This window comes from Clinocottus analis, unplaced genomic scaffold, assembly GCF_023055335.1.
Source record: "Clinocottus analis isolate CAN_PGR_092001 unplaced genomic scaffold, fCliAna1.0.p SCAF_21, whole genome shotgun sequence".
NCBI classification, from domain to species: Eukaryota; Metazoa; Chordata; class Actinopteri; order Perciformes; family Cottidae; genus Clinocottus; species Clinocottus analis.
Genome location: NW_027175943.1, coordinates 7,503,474 through 7,523,373, shown reverse-complemented (window position 1 = coordinate 7,523,373; position 19,900 = coordinate 7,503,474). Strand labels below are relative to the sequence as shown.

At 42.3% G+C, this 19,900-nt stretch overlaps 1 protein-coding gene across 29 annotated transcripts in view; it reads right to left on the bottom strand.

Annotated features, from left to right (window-relative positions):
* Window positions 1-19,900, bottom strand: part of LOC137791982 (receptor-type tyrosine-protein phosphatase delta-like) — a 332,202-nt gene that overhangs the window by 226,615 nt on the left and 85,687 nt on the right. For all 29 annotated transcript variants that reach the window (XM_068587243.1, XM_068587249.1, XM_068587242.1 and 26 more), the window contains exon 4: window positions 14,663-14,686. The gene's annotated coding sequence lies outside the window, so the exon portion shown is untranslated. The remainder of the gene's footprint in view (window positions 1-14,662; window positions 14,687-19,900) is intronic.

The window sequence follows — 19,900 nt, the reverse complement described above, 5'->3', positions numbered from 1 at the left end:
CAGCTTGGTTTTCAACATCTGTGGTTTGACCTCACCACCTTCAACTGTCTTTGTCCCCCTACTGTACTCTATGCTTTCTTGGAACGCAGGCAAAAGGGAAATCAAAAACATCAATTATTCCAGTAAACAAGTTTGGCCATGTAGAACATTTAATTATACATTAAACATTAATAGCTGGGGCTTATTTCAGACATCCATTAGATTGTGTTAAACATGGATACTCAATCTTGTTAATAGAGCTTGAGTGACTTTCTTTTCAACCAGGAACTTAATCAGGGAATTACATTGGTATAATTGGATGGTATTTTGTTATAGAGAAGCCTTCTCTGAAAAATACGGTACGAAGACGCAAAGCATGATTGACAAAAGAAAAACAATCGGGAAACCTGAGAGTAAGCCGAGAGACAAGAAGTGGAGAGGAATGTACTGTAAGACAGGCTGGAGGTAAGCAATAGGAACAGGAGGGAACACTACACCATGAGCACACACCTTTTAAAGTGAGTGTTGGATGAGGGCTATGGTAGTAAGCCCCATTTCTCTGTGAATAATACACCTCTGAGACTCGACAGTTAGAGCTTCACAAGCCTTAAAAATACTGTGCAGGGACTCAACACCCAGCGGTGGTTAGGCCGAAGCATAACATTCATGCTCGCAAGTCTAGTTGTTTGCTTTAGCCCTCTGTTAACAGTTAATAATGGGATAATGGCATTGATTCAAATTATGTTTTTTTTATTATCACACTTGAGCTGATGACCCTGTTCCATAAATTGCATACATTATACTTATATTTTTCTAAATTGATGAGAGAGAGTTCTATAAAAGTCACTCAAGGTAAAATTATAAAGATAAATAAAAAGACTGGTCCCGCTACTTTCGGTGGTTGTCGGGGAGCTAGCTGCTACAGCTAGCACTGACAATTTTGTCCTGAATTTTCAGTGTTGTTTACTTGAGCTCACACAGTGAAGCCACAAATTCGTGTTGCAGCAGCTGTTAGCTCTAGCTCGCGAGCAGCCAAACTCCCCGCTGTCCTCCCCGTCCTGCGGCGCCTCTCACCCCACTGCCCTGCTTGGCTCTCTGCCGGCACCCACCGACGATGCCACCACGCTCACCCGAGTAGCGGCAAGCGCTCGCAAGCTCGCAGTGAGCGCTCGCAAGCTCGCAGTGAGCGCTCTCCCATCACCTCCACAGCGCTAGCTCGCACTGCTAGCTCACACTGCTAGCTCGCACCTCCTCGGGTGAGCGTGGTGGCATCGTCGGTGGGTGCCGGCGGAGAGCCAAGCGGGGTGAGAGGCGCTGCGGGGCGGGGAGGACAGCAGGTTTAAATTCTGCTCCTAATGCTAAGAGGACCCGGTTTCTCTTGAAGGGGATTTGGGAATATTTCACGTAAATGTTCTATGTCTCTGCAACTGCTACCAAATTTACAATTGGAAAAATCTTATAACCCAAACTTTACGGTACATTTGTGTGGTGTGAAACGTCGCAGCCAATGTTTAACTGAGGTCAGAGCCTTGCTTTGAGAGAGCCGCTGTGGATACTGTGCCGGTCCATGCATGAAGCCCAGCACGCAAAGGAGATGAAGACGTTTATTTCACAAATTCAAGCATCGTTTCCTTTAGTCGCAACAGCTTTTGTTTCTTAGTCATTTAAAGCTGAATTACCCAAAAAGATTGATTGAATATATACTTTCTCCTGACGGGGATAGACATTTTCATCAAATGGGCCGTTTGTTTGATCACCCAGATGGATATTGTGAGCAGAAAAACAGTATTCTTATACTATTCAAATTTTGAAGGAACACAAAACAAAAGTGCTCAAATCTTTCCTCTGTCACCTTTTATATTGTGAACATAAAAAACAAGCAAACAACGCAACCGGTGTTAAACCTATCTCTCCTGAATACAGTATGAGCACACATTTGAATTTAACCAACCATTTGTCCCCGTGTCAAAATCATAACACTTCACAGTAATAATACATCTGCAGTTCGAGAATTGTTGAAGGCAAATTTGAAAGTATGTTGAGGAAAGTTTGCGTGGAAGCGTAGATAGCTTTGAGGCTGAAAGCACAAGGTTCATCTGGAAACTCACGAGGATGCAAGTGTGGGTAAACAGGTGGTTTACACTTTCGGAGGGGTGCATAAATCTAAGCCATTAAAAATAAAATAAAAAGTCCCAGTCCTCCACTCCACCTGCCACTGCAGTAACAAAAGGGGAAGCAATGTGCAAAGAGGCAGGAGACTAGCATTTTCTCAAGCTGAAAGGTTGTTAATTAGTGTTCATCACACGTTCAGGGGGCGTCAATCTATATTTAAAGATGTTGCCATCGCTATTCTTGTGGATGTGTTAGAAAAGTATTTTTTTTCCAACATCAAAAGTGGAAGAGTGCCATAACAAATTTACACCTCATGTTGCTCAGCTGACAGCTATAATACATGCTTTTTCTCTTACTTTGACTTTGTAAAAGCATTAACCGCACATTGTATCAAAAGGCTATGGATGGAACACATGAACCGCTTATCAACCTCCGAGCAGGATGTCATCGCTGCACGAGTCCTGGAACATCTTTTAAGATATTACTGTGGACATTGAAAGATTGAGGGAACATTTCTACAGCACCTCCTAGACAAACGTTAAATTCAATGTTGAGTTATTGGGTTGGGCTTTGGTTCCTCTCTTTGCTCCTCCAACTTTGCTAATCACTAACTCTGTGATTTAGTAGTCTGCGGCGTCCCCTCCAGACGAAGGACTGTGGGTCTGACAGAGACACATGGAGATAGGTTTCCAACCACTTCTTTCCACTGCCTGTGCCCACCAATAAAATCATGTCCCCAAACCAAAGAATGGATGGAGAGTTGGCTCCACACTGTAACAGCTGGCCCGTGTCTGAGGCGTCACATTAAATGATGTCACTGATCTGACACTAATCATGTGTGCGGCGACTATCTGCTGGCAGTCCAGTCATCTGATCCAGTTGCCTCTGGCAAGACGTCACTACTATGTCTACTGATTGCTCCATAGCTCAACCGGGGTCTTTGTTATTACATAACGCAGTAGACGCTGCGCACGGCAAGTAAGAGCACATTTCTCCTGGCCACCATACAACAAGGAGTCAGCCACAATGCTGGCAGCGCTGAAAGGCCGTACTAAGGCTAAATGCAAACATCAGCGTGGTAACACGCTCATAATGACAGTGGTACCATGCTAAATGTTCACCATCATAGAGCACGCAGCGTGCTAACATTTGCGAAAACATGAAACCAAAAAATACAGCTGAGGCTCATTCGTTTTGTAGATTGGAATTATTGAACAAATAGGGATTCTGACCCGGTAATGGAGCTGGAGAGATGATGGCCACAGTTATCACAATTCATGCTGAGGGGAGTCATGAATGTTGGTTTATGTGAACATTTTATCTGCTAGTGGAACTAACAGAAACATTGTTTGGCCCTGTGACTCGCATGGCTTCAAAATGTGTATTTAATTTGCTTTAATTAGTATTACAAGTAAATAACTGCTATATAACTAACTATTCATTTGAGTTTAATATGACAGTTTTAATCAATCATGTTAGTCTCGTAGTGCCTATAGACAAAATTCCAAATGTAGGTAGGTCAGCACACTAGTGCATACCTTCTAACATCCAAATATGTTATAATATTTAACATGTGTAGGTAAGACTGGGTGGGGAAATTGTGTTTTAGAAATAAATCTCAAATAATATAATATATATATATATGGAACTGCTGAGTGTTGAATTTGTCTTCACACTGTTTTCTTCACACGGTTACAGCTGAGTGGAACTATAATGCTTGATAAATGACCACGTAGCTGAAAACGAATCATTTCCTTCCTTTGGCCCCGTCATCTCACTCTCCAAATTTCATTAAAATCTGCAGAGTTCATGGCGAGACAAACACGCAAACCAACAGACAAGCAGACAAACAGGACTGCAAACATAACCCTGTTGGCAGATGTAATAACACAAACAGCAGGTAATCTATGACCTCTATCACAATACCAGCTGAAGTAAACTCCTCTCTCTCTCGAAACCTGCACAATGCATTTCATGCTCTGCCGTGATTCACTGCCTCTGTGTGAACAAAAGAGGAGAAAACAAACTCCACAATGGAGGGAGAATATAGTTTGCAGAAGTTAAGAAGTCAACAACAATTGTATTGCATGGTGACTTTGCTAATGAGAATGAATGGGGTCCCAAAATGCATCGCAATGATTACACACCATGTCCAAGAGGTGCAGCAGTCTCCAGCCCGCTGTCACGGCTGGGGAAATGGACAGTCGGGTGTATTCACAGTGAAATTAATCCCGCAGTCCATTTCATACATCGAGGATGTGTGTTTGAAGAGGAGAAAACACTCTCTCCGTGGCAACTTTAGAAGATTTTCCACACAAAGACAAATATTGATTGAACATGCTTGAGTTTGATAACCAAGCCTTGTCTCTGGAAGTCTCTGACACAACCTCAACTAATCTTCTGTCCCTGAGTGTATGAATAAGATAGGACATTGAAGCAGGCATTCAGATCATGTCTGGTTTGAAGAATAATACGTGATAATATTCACAGCGGGGATGCACCGTTCTGCATTGTTGGAAATGTAAATATTTCAGGTAAAATATAATATATTTTCAAGCCACAAAATGAGTTTTAAAGAAATGCGTTGGCCTTGATAAACAGCCCAAGCCCTCAGTTATACTGTGCTCTTTTTGTATCGTGTGGCTGTAAGGACCTTAGCCTACTTATCTCCCAGGTAATAACGTCCTTTGAATAGTCAGCCCCCAAATTTAATCTCCAAATAATAGTCAACCAGCTGCTTCCACTGGTCCAGCGCCGCATTGTGTTGCAGGATCATCTGGGTCATTTCCATTTTGCCGTTTCTCCTGGCAGTGTTGCACTTGGTACTAACACAGACCTTCACCGGCAGTCGAGTGTGCAGCCCGGGCTTGTGTGAGCTCAACCCTGACTGTCCCTCACACACCCTGGGGCTTTGTGAAAAATGAGACCGTGGAGAATGAGATAATAACATTATGGAATGGGAGTGTGTGGATTTGAGGTGGAGTCAAGCGTGCCGGATCGTCTGTGTGTGTGTGTGTGTGTGTGTGTGTGTGTGTGTGTGTGTGTGCGCTTTGGCGTGTGCACATGTGTCCCGTGTGGAACATAATTGTGTCCTCCCATGTGTAAAAAACATCAATCAGGTTCACTTAATGTTGTGTCATTACAGCTAAATTAAAATTCCACAGTGATCGATCGGGTATTGGCTGTCATATTATGTGTGTTCAGTGCGTAATGATTAATCCTTATTTTTAAATAACTAATTTCCAATTCATTCTGGATCTTTAAATGTGTGTTTGTGTGTGCAATGGGAAGCAACGAGATGGGCAGACAGTCAATATTTATGAAAGCATGGCCAGACTGCAAAATGCAAATGAGGTTACTGTTCACACCTGAATTAGCATTGTGTGCTGTCAGATAGCCTGATAAGACAGTGAATGGTTCCCCTCAGACTGCTGTCTGCGATGCTGTGTGTTAGCCTATTCACACACGCCAGAGCTGCTAAAGGTCTCCCTCTCCAACCGGAGCCGATAATTGTCATGAATCAGGGCATATTATGTGTGTTGTGACAAACTATTGGCATGAGGACAAACAACACAAAGCGACTGGAGAGGATATATCATATTGTAATTAAACACTTGCACAGAATGCATTCAGAATAGGAACCGTTTATACATTTGAGCTAAAGTACATGTATGATTTAAGCAGTGTGCCGATTCTAAGACCCCCGCCCGAAATAGCACGTCACTGGTTTTATTATAGTACAAGGAACAATCATCCTCCGACGTTATGACTCACTTTTTCCTTTTTATATTTCCATCACAGCAATCAGTTACAAATGCTAATCCTCTTTTTTATTTTGGCTTTCAGTCTCGACTCTATAATTTCTAATGTGGCGACATCTACTTAAGACCTCAGCACAGTTTTTGACAACAGTATGACAATGCACATTTTGTGCCAAATCATTGTGTGTCAACTGGTCTTCATTCCATACAGTTTTACCAAGAGCCTTGTAATGATGTGTATGTGAATCCTTCTGGCTTCATTACAAAGTGCTATTCATTTGAGAGCATCGGCACACAGACCGAGACCGCAGGCTGCAAGTGTGTATTCCTGAGTGTGTGTGTCGGGCTCTGTGTAATTGTGATTACGACAAAGACACAGGGTGTGTGAGTGAAATTGAGGGTAGGCAGACAGATAATCTCTACCTGCCGTTCAGTCTGTACGCTTCCATGTAAATGCTTCCTTATTTCTCATTAGGACTTAAGCATCAGAGGAATTAGTGACACTGAGTGAAAGCTATGCCTGCTTTAGTAATATTGCTGATCCAATTTAACAAGCGGATTATGTTAATATAATCATAATGCACCTAACTCAAGCCTTACTTAATGTCCGCCTTGTAAATTATCTGTTCGAGCTCAGTAATTAATATGGATCAGACAGTGATGGCATGACTTTACCATGAGACACTGAAATAGTTCATCATCTCTTTAGAGTAGAAGTTAATGTTTTCCTGTTTTGCTACTGCTCGCAGAGCAGTTTATATTTTATAATTGCATTGCTGAAAATGAGTTTGGGGATTTTATTAAATAGGTTAGTGCAAATATTTGCAGGAGCATGGCTGCATCTGTGTTGCTTGCCTCAGTTATGAGTGTGAGAGGTTTATTCACTGTTGAGCAAACGGTTCAATACTTTGAGGGGTGTAAACGTGTGCATGACACAGAGAAAGAGAGAGAGAGAGCGAGTGAGTGTGTGTATATCTCACAATATGAGAACCGACTAGAAAATGTGAAACAGAAAAAGGTAAATACAATTCTAGTGATAAAAAGTTGAAAAAAAGATAGCTGGATAGGAATAGATAACAGACTGTTGATGATGGAAATCTACAGGGATGAATAAAAATGTGGCAGAGATTATTTACTGTCGTTGACTGTGCAGTGTCAGCATGTTGTTCTATTTTATTTTTTCTATTCTAACTTTTAAGTGCGGTGATTTTCTTGACAAGCCTACAAATACATGAAAAATATAACCCTGAAGTGGCTTCTGGTCAGTTAAGGAAAGTGTAGCATCAGGCTCGCAGTGTACATCAAAAAAACAGGACATAGATAGAATAGAATAGGTAACATTACACAATATTTTTATATTATATTCAAGCTCTGGCTATAAAAAATAGCACCACCTCACATTTTTAATTAATTTAATCCAAAAGTTGTAAAATGAGATAAATCATAATTTCCACTTTCTATCTCTTCACTTATCTTTATGTTTGTTTCTCTTTTCCTTCTGCAAATTAGCTTCCATAGTAAGACACATAAATAGATTATGGTGTCATCTAATAAGCTGACAAATGTATGACTATTGTTCGGTAACTTAAAAATGTTAAGATTAGACAAACATAATACGTAGAGTTCATAAAACAGTAAATATCTTGAAAAGTCTTTGCAGTAAAGTCAAACTGGCTTTGTGTTCATCCACCGCTGCCACCTCCACACACTCCATTTCCCTGCCTACTTCATCAGGAACACTGCTTTCCCACACAGAAGAAACAAAAGATAAGTCAAACTCATAGCTAAAATATTGTTGAGATGCTCTTTCTGTATAATTTGTAACCAGTATTTTGTCTAAAGTGTGAATATAGTGGTGAGATTACAATCCTTTGCCCCGTAAACACAGCAGTTTATTAATGTCTCAAGCTTGAATCCAATCCTGTGGTCACTGTCCCGTCCTTACCCCAAAGGATGACCCTCTAGCGAGGCCCGCAGACACCGGAGGCCCCGAGCGAACACAAACCTCACAGTAATTTCCCGTGTTGACCTGCAGGAATGTCAGTGCACATGTCTGAGCAGTAAGAAAACAAGAAAAAAACAGCCTGTCTCAAATTCCCCATCTGGCTTCGGGCCTTTATCTGTAACAAGGGACAGTCGAGGGCACATCCTCTCCTGTATTTACAAACCTGGATTCTCCGTATGCCGGGCCACAGAAGACTAATTAGCACAATATTCTATTTTTGTGTTGGTCAAGAAAGTGAAAGCAGTATTGCACTGGGACATGGTGAAGCAGCTTTTTTATACATGAAGCTCTGCAGGGTAAATATAGTGTCGCCTCATATCCATGCTTTGCTGCCCCTAATTGTGACGCAGGGCCGCTTGCTGCACTGTTAAGGGTAATTAACAAGAGGAAATAATCTAATGGATCAAGCCGACCCTTTGAGGCTGCAAACATACTTTTTTGTATAGAACGACTGATCACTTGATAGTGAATGCTTTATTCTGAATGATGATGTGGATACATGTCAAAATGTGACTAATACCAAGGCTGAACATGAATATCAAGTGTTGCAGCAGATTCCCACTTGTCCAAATGCTCTCTAAACTGCCTCTGAAAGAGTAATTTGGCTTGAATGACCAGTTTAAATGTGTTCAATCTTTTCTGAATGGAGCCATTGTAGGATGGCATGACTTATCCAGTAAATATTTTTTATGTTGTATTTTTTTGTTTCATGTTGCTTTAAAATGTTGAAGTTGAAATATGATAGGTCGTGTTTCTACATTTTTTTTCTTTTTTTACATCTTGTCTGCATAGGTGGCGTTTTAGCCACATATTTATTTTAATTACCAGGGCTGTCTGAACGGGTCACGTGAGAGGTCATGTTTTACTCACACTTTACGTATGTAGCTGTGATGTGAAGCGTGACGTGAGAGTTTTTGAGTAACTACAATGAGTGTGTAATGGGCTCTGCTGCCAAAATGCGAGTAACCTTGTCATCAGTATCGTGCCTGAACAAACATAATATAACTGCCATGTGCAGTCTGCTGTGTTCTCTAATGAGAACTTGAGTGGATACAAAATGCACCGGCCCCCCGATAGGTTAATCCTACCATGATTGTGTGCCCCATGCTTGAGTAAATACCTTGTTTTTCAAGTTTAGACCCAATAATGACACAATGTAACAGTACACAGTGGAACAACCTTTTAAATGCAAGATTCTCTATGATATTCTTCAACACTATTAAGCATATGCCTTTGCATAAGATTGATATCCCACAAACCCCCCCCCCGATTAATTACTGTCACTTTGCATCTGTCAAAACACTTTTAATAAAGCAGTGATAATGACATAATCTGTTGGAATGCTTTGTAGATGTAGAGTGTACATCTGAGCGGGCAAACACAGCCTGTCTCTGCTTAGTCACCCACGAAACACGCCGCTCTACGAGCGTCCAGTCTGTACTGTATGTGGCAGTGCCAGGCCGGCAGATGGGTTGGCCACCCCGCGACCTCTGACATTCAACCTTCAGAGGAGCAAGGCCATGGATTCTGTCCAGTGGTCTTCATCATTCTCAAATGTTCTGCCAAAATAGATGCAGGGTGCTTGGGCCAGATGCTGTCTCAAAAGAGACCACATGACTTCAGCTGATATCCCAACAGATTTTGCCTGGTAATACAAGAAGTTTTAGGAATTAAAAAAAAGCAGCATATTTGCAGCATCGTATATGCACAATCTGTAGTTGGGGAAGAACTTCATCTTCACGCTGATCGTCTTTATATGTGCTACACTGCAACCACTTCTGGGTTTCCGCAAGCTGACTGGAGAAAAAAAGACTAAACAACACGTTTCTGCACTTGAGAAACATGTCCTTGGCAGAAGCTGCCTTGTCAACATGAGATAACAGGATGATGTAAGAACACATCTCTCACTGATTGTTTCTTAACCAAGTTTTGGTGATGGCTGCAATCTTAATCAGCTGTGCATATTGTGTCAGTCTTTTGACTGCCTTTGTTCATTTAATGACCAAACTGTGAAGACACAATAGAAAATAGTATTTTTGAAGAGCAGGCTAATTAACGTTGCTTATTAGAGAGACGTCAGCTTGGGAATAACAACGGAAAAGGGAAGGCTAGAAGGGTTTGGGTCGGATGCATGCTGGGACATATCAGAGGTTTTATACACGAGCTGAAAGTTAGCATTAAAAAATATGTCAAAAAACTGAAAGCAAAAGAGAGAAAGAGTAAATGTAAAAATCACCGGAGGTAATTATCACACAATGTTGAGTAATTGCTAAAGAACAATGACGAATGTCGTCAGTGTGAGGAAATGGCATTTGCCTTCAGCCACAGTGTCACTTCTTCTGACGACTTCGACAATAAGGCTTTATATTTCAACTGAGACACATAAGGACACTGCTCTTAATGCTCTTAATAATAAATGTAATCGTGTGTGTTAGGGACAGAAACATACCGTTATGTAACTTGTGTCTACTTCGGGAGAGAAGCTTCTCATCATTAGCACTTCTTCTGCTACTGTGTACTTCCCAATCCACACAGGGGGTGAAGGTAATTTTTATACTGCGTCTGATTTGTGTCCAACACCATGCTGTCATGTTGCTCCGTGGAAGACTGAGCCACTTGCTCAAGCAAACAAGGCTTTGATTGACACTCAGCTTAATGTAGGAATGCAACACATGGAGGGTCCGGTAAACACGCGTTCCTTCCAATGTTGGAAGAGAGCATTACCATGGTGGTTAGGTTGAGATGGTAATTGAGGTTGTTATAGTGGGAGAAAGAGGAAAAACAACACTAATTCTTGATACGGACATAGTTGCCTTGTGATTTCTCTCCAAATGGAAAACACGCTTTATTTTACCGAGGCCAGGAACAACCATGTTGAACTCTTACAACCTTGTTGAAGACACAAACAAGAAGAAAAAAAAAACATGGCTGGTAGATAAGGTTTGGGAGTTAGGGCCAACCCTAATCCTACGCAAAAAATAAATAAATAAGTAACTGAATTACTGCAGAGCTTTGAAATCACATAACACAAATCAAACAGACAGCACACAATCTCAAATTGGGTGCCCACCGCCCCTTAGCACACACTCCAATACAGGCATACACTTGGTCCTGTGAAGTGAACATCTGATGCTTGGCTGCAGAAGCACTCATAGAACAGGAAGGCAGGGAAAGAGAGCGAGGACACCTTAATGTGCCTTCACCATATGCTGTTAGCTACTGATGGATGCCGCTCTCCCCAGGCACTGGAGCAACTTATCGTGTTTGCTGGTGACACCGCCGTCGCTGATAAAGTTAAAGATAAGCCATCTGTTCGGAACAGCCGCACCGCCACCGTGTCCAAGTGTACACGACTTTCCACGATGCGTCTGCCCAAATTACTGTGACACGATATCCTTAAAGAATCTGCATGTGCGGAGCATGAATATGCCCTTGCGTGATCATCTGCAATTATGGGTGATTATTATGAAAATATCAAATTTGCTTGTCAAAAGAAAAGGTGAGGAGCACCAAGCTCTGCGAGCATAAATGCAGTCGTAGCAGGTTTCTCAGAGGCGGCTGTAAAAGTGAACCATTGGTGAATCTATCACTCGGTGATGTAAAATGTATACAAATTCACACTAACAAGCTATCAGTCACATTTCTTATTAACAACTTACCCTGCAGTAGATGTACTTTAAAAAAAAGAAGAAGCATACAGCAACTTTAATCTCCCTCAAGAGCTTTTGTTAATGCCAGGAGGCTTTTGACATGCTCGAGAAACTCACCATTAGCGAAATGGCCCGTTACCCAGAGGACACGGTTAAAAGAAAGAAAGCGCTAACATTAGGACCCACCACAGGAACAAGTCCTGGTTGTTCTCTAATGCTTTGGGGTTACGACAGGTCACTTGCGCTACATATAAGCATTCCTTTGAGGGCCGTGAACTAAAACATATATTCCGTCACGTTGCGTTCTCTCTCAAACGTATAAATATTGTACATAAACATAGGAGTCTAAATGAGCAGTTGTTCCTGATATTTTGCATATCAGGTAACAGCCTTTTTTCAGGACATGAGAAGCCCAGATGGAGTCTTGAAAGTGTTGTGATATCCGTGAATAGCATTGTTCTTGTCCTCTGAGAGATGAATACACCAGAACCATTTCAGAAGAATCCACTCCTGTGTATTACAAAGCTACCGGTGCTTTGAATACTGTCCTGGCTGGCCTTTTATCATTTTAGCTAAGCACAGATCTACTTTTAGACTTCAACCTCGTAATGGTATTTGCTTAACTGAGCAGCCAGCAATCACTGTCTTCTGTGCCAGTGTTATATCAGTGTTCAAGTGTGGCTCAGTTCCTGTCTGAGAGGAGGGTTGCCAGACATAATGCAATAATAACTGGTGCACAGATTGTCTAAGAGAAGCATGGTCCTATTTCACTGCTGACGATACTAGGATGAACTCTTTGTGCTCTTTCTCTCTCACTCTCCCTCTCCTTACCAGCACTGAGACCCTCGAGCTTCCGAGAGCATAATGAGCCAATTGTAATTCCTCGCCGATAGCTTTGTATTGAAGAGTGTATGAACAAAAAAAGAAGAAAAAAAATACTGGGCATTTCTTCTTCAAGTCAAAAGACAGGGCTTCAAGGAGTATCTCAGGCAAAAACAAGCTTTTGTCTTATTATCCCATGATGGGGACAGACACAGCTGCCTGTACCAAAATACATTTAAGGGAGAAACTTTGCAAGTATACCATTTAGATCTTTTTTCTCAAGGCTCACATCAGGAGCGCAGCGGAATTGTGCTGAAAATTCAGTTTGGTGTTAATTAACAGCAACTGAATCCCTGGAAATAGATTTTAGTTTTTGAATTCAATGAAGAAAGCTATTTGACAGCACTTAGTGACTGTCTGCAATCTGCAATAACATCATATGATGAACATATTTCAGAGCATCCATTATCTTTCCGATATGTAAAGCTTCAACTGGAACAGGTGCATATAATCTAATGTGGATCAGTGACCTTGAAAGAAGGTGAATGCATCAACGGGACATGATATGTTAAAAATCGAATAGCTTTTTAGTCTCGACAAAGAGCACTCCTCTCATCCGACATCGTGGACGTGAACCCGCACTGCTCCCCCACAGATGCCTAGTGTGATGTTTGACAGATTTCTCCCTCTCCAGCTCGGCTCACAGTAAATGTCCATCTGGCAGCTTCCCATGGGTACTTATTATTCTCAGCAAGCCAGGGGTTTTCTGTTTCCGAGCAGTCAGCCAGCACCCGCCTCACAGAGTTGAGAGCCGGACCAGAACTGCTTGCAGATGCTCTGCCTGGTAGCCGAACTGTGCTAGTGTAGTGGCATGGCGCTGGGTTTTCAATTACACAATGAGGTGGCAGTCTCCACAAACTGTCCGAGTACAAAAAGTCAAGTGCACTGAGAACAACTATCGGAGGCAAAACACCAGCCAAGTGTGAGTAACATGAAGGTTCTCCATTTGTCCTCTTCACTTGCGCCACCTTCAAGATGAGTTGATTGATCTCCCCCTCGTGAACAGATGCTCGGAGCCTTGGTTAGTGTTGAAAGGTCCTGCTGGTCTGGTCTGAGGCCCTGCCATGGTGTATTCAATCGCACAGTTGACCTCTATCACACTCTTACAGCCCACTGTGTGTTTCCAAACACAATCTGACGAAACATAGAACGCACACTCGTCTTGGCATTCAACAGCCGGTGCTGTTTTCCTACAGTTTGCTTGTTCCAACCAGAGTTCACCAGTTCAGTAACTCTGCTGCTCTGCTGTCAGCCTTGGTCATTGCTCATACAACCCATGGCTTGCTTGCATTGTGACTGCGCTACAAAGTGTGGCTGTTGACCGCCATTGCCAGGGGAAGTGATTGCCCCCCTTTTGACATATGGCCACACACAAGTTAAAGGTCTGCTCCTCGTAAACTCCCCTCTGAGATGAACAAAAGGTTATAGTCAGGATGGAATAATGTTGGCACTTTAGTGATCATGTTTTATGCCTAGCAATTGAAAAATGACTTTAATAAGGTATGGTTATCATATCTTATCCCTGAGGCAATTTGTTGCACAGCCAGAAGTAATACAATCAGTACACAACATTTGGATGTACTGATTTCAGAGCAACTGTTTTTGGTAACCACTCGGTGTATCCCTGGGTTTGGATATGACCAATCTTTTTGCCTGTGGATTTGGACTGAAATGTTGGTGTAAAGTCTCTTGAGCCTGGCATGAAGTGAGTACAAAGTGAACAAAAGATTAGAAGGTCCCTTCGAGACGGTCGTTAAATTCTCCCCTGAGAACAGGACATTGAAGGCTACGTGACCATATGGACACTGTCGGTGTCCACGCTACCAGGAGTTTCATGTTGACATGCAGAGTTTTGAACCGCCTAACATATGAGATATTTCCACACACACACACCACAGTGGGAAACGGACACCATCCGCGCTGTGCTTGTTTAAGACAACACTGCCGGCGTATTCTTTGAACAATCTGGGCCATTTGATTCTCATTTGAATAATATTCAAATTGAAGGCACAGAGCACACAATCCGTTTGCAAGAAAAAGCCGCCATTGTGTATTCCCGTGCACACATATGGGAAAATGGGATGGGTGAGGACCGCAGAGCATTGCATACCTTACTGAGCAAACAGCAGCATCTCGGTGCGGCTTCGACTCCTCCCCACCCATCTCACCCGCTTCCATATTGATCCATTCACGTCACTTCCAAACACACATGACAACTCAAACATGACTCTCACGCTTAAGAACAGTGCGACGAGAAATGAAACGGGTCTTACCTAGTGTGAAGTAGTTGGTCACATCTGTAAGCGGGCCATTGGGGAAAAGAGGGAGGAGGGGAAAGGGGAAATAAGAAGGAGAGAAAGAGAGAAGAGAAATGTCAGCAAATTACAATGAAGAGCAAGCTGAACTTCAATGCAGGCTGAGGCTGTCACTAGCTCCACTGAAATATGACTGTGTCCCAGCATTGTACTGACGGGGGGGGGGGGGTTAAGAATAGTCCCTGTCAAGAGGGGGACATCATTTATTAATCGAGGGACATGAAACATCTGAGAACGTTCCCCACAAGGATTCAAAGTTTGCACAACTTGCATTAATATTTGTCCGTGTTTCAAGATGTTGAGGGCGGAACCAGAGAGGATGTAAGCAAACACCCGATCTGTTGCCGACAAACCTTGTGTTCTTTTTGCGCCAGAATGACACAACCGCTGGACAAAGAATTGTGCTCATGCAACCATGCACCAAGGTGTTCCTCACTCTCTGTATTTCTCTAATTTAGTCGCCCTCAGATATATCTCACCCTGTGCATATCAACGGTTGCTATTTCCCCTAGCTTGTTAGTTTGACAGCAAACATCTCAGGTTCCAACAGCATATTAAAATGCCAGTACTGCACTACTCAACAAGACCTCAGGGTGGCTCCAGCACAAACAATGCCTCAATAAAAGCAACATTTGGCCATGTTTTGGACAGTTATATGTCCAAATATTGTAAAGAAAGGGATATTCTAAGACCTGCACTCTCCTCCACTTCTCTGTGCCAACTCTCTGGCAGCCTGAGAAGTTTATACTGGATTCCCGTTACAGCATTATTATTGTTTTAACAATTAAAGTGGTCCCTCTACGAATGTACTCTCCTAAAGTACAGTTTGGCTTCCTTGTAAATGTGCAATAAAACAAGGAAATGGAGTGAGCTGACAATAAATGGATGCTGTGTGAGGGAAATAGTAGACGCAGGACTAAAGCTGAGCTGCAACTGCTTTTCAGTACATTCTTACTTGTGTTGCTAAGCAGAATTTGCCAGTAATATGATTTATTACCAATAATGTCTATTCCATTCATTTCCATTTTTGGTGTGCATGCGATGGGGAATGTGATCACAATGTCTATTTGGCTCGTGAGAACAAATCTATTTTCAGGAAAAAGGGGGAATACTGGGGTTCAATCTCTGGAACGCTCATTACTGTGGTGTCTGACACACGTTCTCACTCACTGATACTGTTGTTGCTAAATAGAGAGCTCAGCTGAGGGCCTTGAAGCTTTCATACCGGGAAAATTGGACCCAGGGGAAGAGGTGGCAGGGACTGATGTCAGACTTCAAGAGCCACTCGAAGCACCTGGGATTTCAATGACATTAGCATCAGTGTTGTTTGGTCGAGAGTGAGAGACCAAGACACTTGAAGGGACGCCGGTGAAAGACGACAATAAAGATGGAGAGGAGATGTGTGGGGTGTGGCAAAATTTTAAATGTGATCTCATCACCTTTTGTGTTTTTTAATAGACACTCGCAGTGAAGTGAAGATTACAGATATTTCCTTAGCCCCGTGGTGGATATTCGGAAGCCTGGCCAATCAAAAGCAGAGGAGGCAGCATGGGCCTCAGTGGATTAGACTAGCGGGGATAGTGCAGGGGGAATCTAGAGGGAAAAACCAAAACTCTGGTGGCTTCAACAAACCCACTCTGTGAAAAAGATGGAAGACGGAGACACTTTTTCACCCTCGCTCACCCTCCTGTTTTAAGCAGATAAGCTGCTTCCAGGGTCTTAGTTATGCTGTGTAGAACCCACAACACGATAGAAAAACTTTTGACAAGGCAAAGAAAAGCTGAGAAGTCTGCTTCTCATGTTGTCTTTTCTGTATTGACAAGAGGGATTTGGGGATGTTTGGAGTGGTCAGTGCTGGGGAATTACAAAAAGCCTCTGTGATGCAACATAGTGAGCAGCATATCACTGCTCGCGCATGGGTTTTAGTGAATTCATGGGCTCAAGTTTTGCTTTGGCTAGCCTTTGCAATAAGGCAGAAGTGCCTATGCCAAGATGAGTAACTGGCGGCCACACCATGAACCCTTGGAGTTTCCTTCCAGATTAAATGGGTTACTTTCTTGTATGTGATGTGACAATTTTATTAGTCAATTTCCCCTTGCTATATCATTGCTCATGAAATATATTCTGCAGTAATATATTGGGCAAATAGTACACCAGAAGGTTGCTGTAGTTTAAAAGACTTTCAAACTCATCATCATATGTAGCCGATTTACAACATGAAATTAGCAAAATAATACATCCACATTGATTGCAGTCACATCCTGAAGTATGAACAAGCTGCACATGTGGCTGAGTCTGAACAGGGCTGAGTGAACTCGGGATTCAAGCAGCATGTGCATGATTAAAACTGCTAGGCAACCGCCGGCAGCGCATCTTGCTAAATGCATCAACATGTCCGGTATTCAGTACTTACACTATGTCTTTTCACCGAAAAGCTATTGATGTGTAAAGAAAACATGGCGACAGACATTACATTTTGTCTCGAAATTTGGATTAAACGCAGAGAGACATCATCTGCCCTTGGTGGGATATTTGCAGTGCTGTATATTCAGTCCTCTGAGACTCTGCGGCTCGAGGACAAGGACATCAGTTTCCTCAAGGGAGATTCTTTTTGACACAGCCGGTCTTGACTTTCCTCATTCATCACATAACAGTCAGTGCACCACGGGGACAACTCTGCATTTTAAAGGGGGACTGAGGAGCTGTTTTGCTTGGTCCCAGCCACACCTGCTGACAAATTAATATCCCCTTTTGCACCGCTGTTATACCTGTTTTTACTTAAATAAGTGATCGTTATGTGTTAACTGTGATCTCCACAAACGCAATACGAATATGTTGATAACTGTTTGCTTTTAATGTGGTACAATGTGTGCAGTGTCTGATGAAGAATGTGCTCAAGATTTGCAGGTTTTCGAGGCCGCGATCACAAATCATATTACTTTAATTCACTATCTTTTTAATATGCCATTAAATGTTCATAACTATTCTGACTTGTAGGTCCCATTACACAAAATAATGCAGTATATCTGTGAGAGTTTGATGGGGTTGTTAATCATCATCTGTTCTTCGCCAGCCATTGGAAAGCCTGTCAAAACTTTTCTCGACCCATATTCCATTTTACCCTCATCCAGCCCGACAATCTTCCACTCCTCGGAGATGAAGGACTGAAGGTGATCGGAGAGGCAGCGAATTTAGCTGAGGTCAGTGGAGGGAAAAGAGAAAGCTGTATTACTTTGCATTCGATAAGTATCTTAAGTAGCTATTATCTTTTCCTTTATTCTAAATTTATCTTTCCACACGATCTATAAGTATCTAATTGCTGGGCTCTTTTCTGTTTTAATAGAGAAATGTCCTAGAAAATGAGACATTTATGGTTTGGTGTATTATGCCAAGCATGCATATTTCGACGCTATTAAACACTTGATTTATAAGTACACTTACAACCCACATGCAGTACACTTGTATTAAATACTTGTATAGTATTGGAATTGAATAATGCTATGCTTGTTTTCGTCCTGTGACATAATGACAGAAACTGTATTCCTCGATGCCAATACATTTGCTACCTCGTTATTTCATATCTCCAACCACTTATTTTTTTTTATACTGTAGACTTTTTTTGGGGGGACAAAAAACTAACAAACCCAACGATCAGTTAAATAAATGATAGAGCAGCTTACATTCTAGATCATTACCCGAACGAGGCCGATACACATGCACTCAACCGACCCACTGCGGCGGCCATCTATTCCTCTGTAGTGTGCAGATTAATTTAAGTCAATCAGTGGGTCTACCATTTTTTTCCCACAGTAGCACATGAAAACATGTCAATGAAGGTACACATACAGAAAGAGAGAGCGAGAGTTCTGTCTGTAAAATGTCTGCGGGACTGAGTGGCCACTAATTGCAAATCAAAAGCAATGGAGCTGGAAGGCAGCCCGAGAGGGAACAGTGGAACCTCCAGCGCCTGTTGTCAGTCAATTTAGACCATGACGAAAAAGGCCCTGTTCCTCGTGTCACTATTTAACCTGTTCACCAGTGTGGAATGGTAGCAGCTGTTTTATTTCTCTTTTTTTTTTTTTTGCAGTACCACATAATGGGACAAAATGGCTCTGGCTGGCCGAACTCCAGCTAGCTGCAAAAAAGGCCTCAATGCAGGGAGAGAAGGTGTGAAACAGACATTTCAGAAGAGAGAACAGTGCTGTCGTGTTATCAGTGGTACTGAGAGAGCTTGCACCCTTCCATCTGAGCTGATATAAACATTACCTCTTTTTTTTCCCGTTGCAACAAAGACTTAGAGAAGCACTGACGGAGGCTACAGATGGCCTGGGCTCACACAGACTGCAGAAGTATCTAGAAGTTTACACAAGTCAGACAAGAAGCCAGATTGGCTCCAAAGCTGAGGCTGTTCTTTGAGGGGTAGAAAAAAAAGAAGGAATTGCTCACTTGTTTTTAATCTCTCTTCAAGTCGAGGTGTGAATAAGTACTTTGTGAGTGACAGCCTGATGAACGCAGATATAGAAACTCCAAACTTCATCAGGCGGTTGTCAGACTCGGCGCTGTCCGGTTTAAAAACCGCTCAGGCGTGACAGTACGGAAACGAGGTATGCGTGTGTTAGCGCCGCGGCAGATGTTCTCTTTCTGCTGCAGCTGTCTCCCGTTTGAAAACAGAAGCGCCACGACAGCGCTCTGTATCTCTCAATCCCAATATCCTCAAAACTCCGCTTTCATTTCTATATCTTGTTTTCCCTCAGATCAGACCTCGATTCAAATTAGATGTCGACAGACAAGTTAACTCATTTTAAAAAAAAATATAAGATGATGTATAATTGTCCACGCTTTTTGCTCAAACATATGCAATCTTAACATTTAATCTTCATGTTTGTTGGAAAAAGTATTAATGTATTTTTAGAATATGAAAAAGAGTTCATATGTTCTTTCTCTAATCCCATCTGCTATGCTATACAATGGTAAAGAGATGGGGGGAAAAAAAGAAAGCACAGGGCTAAATCAAATGCAACCCTGGTCTGATGTATCTACCCAGGGGCCTTGTCCACCTTCTTGTGTTAAAAAAAAGAAAGGATTTAAGGGACTTGTTCAAATGCAGCATTTTAGAGAGTTCTGCCTGACAGACCTTGATGAGTGATCAGAAGTTGGGGAGATCAGAGGCCTGAGGGTTTGATGCTGAGATCTGAC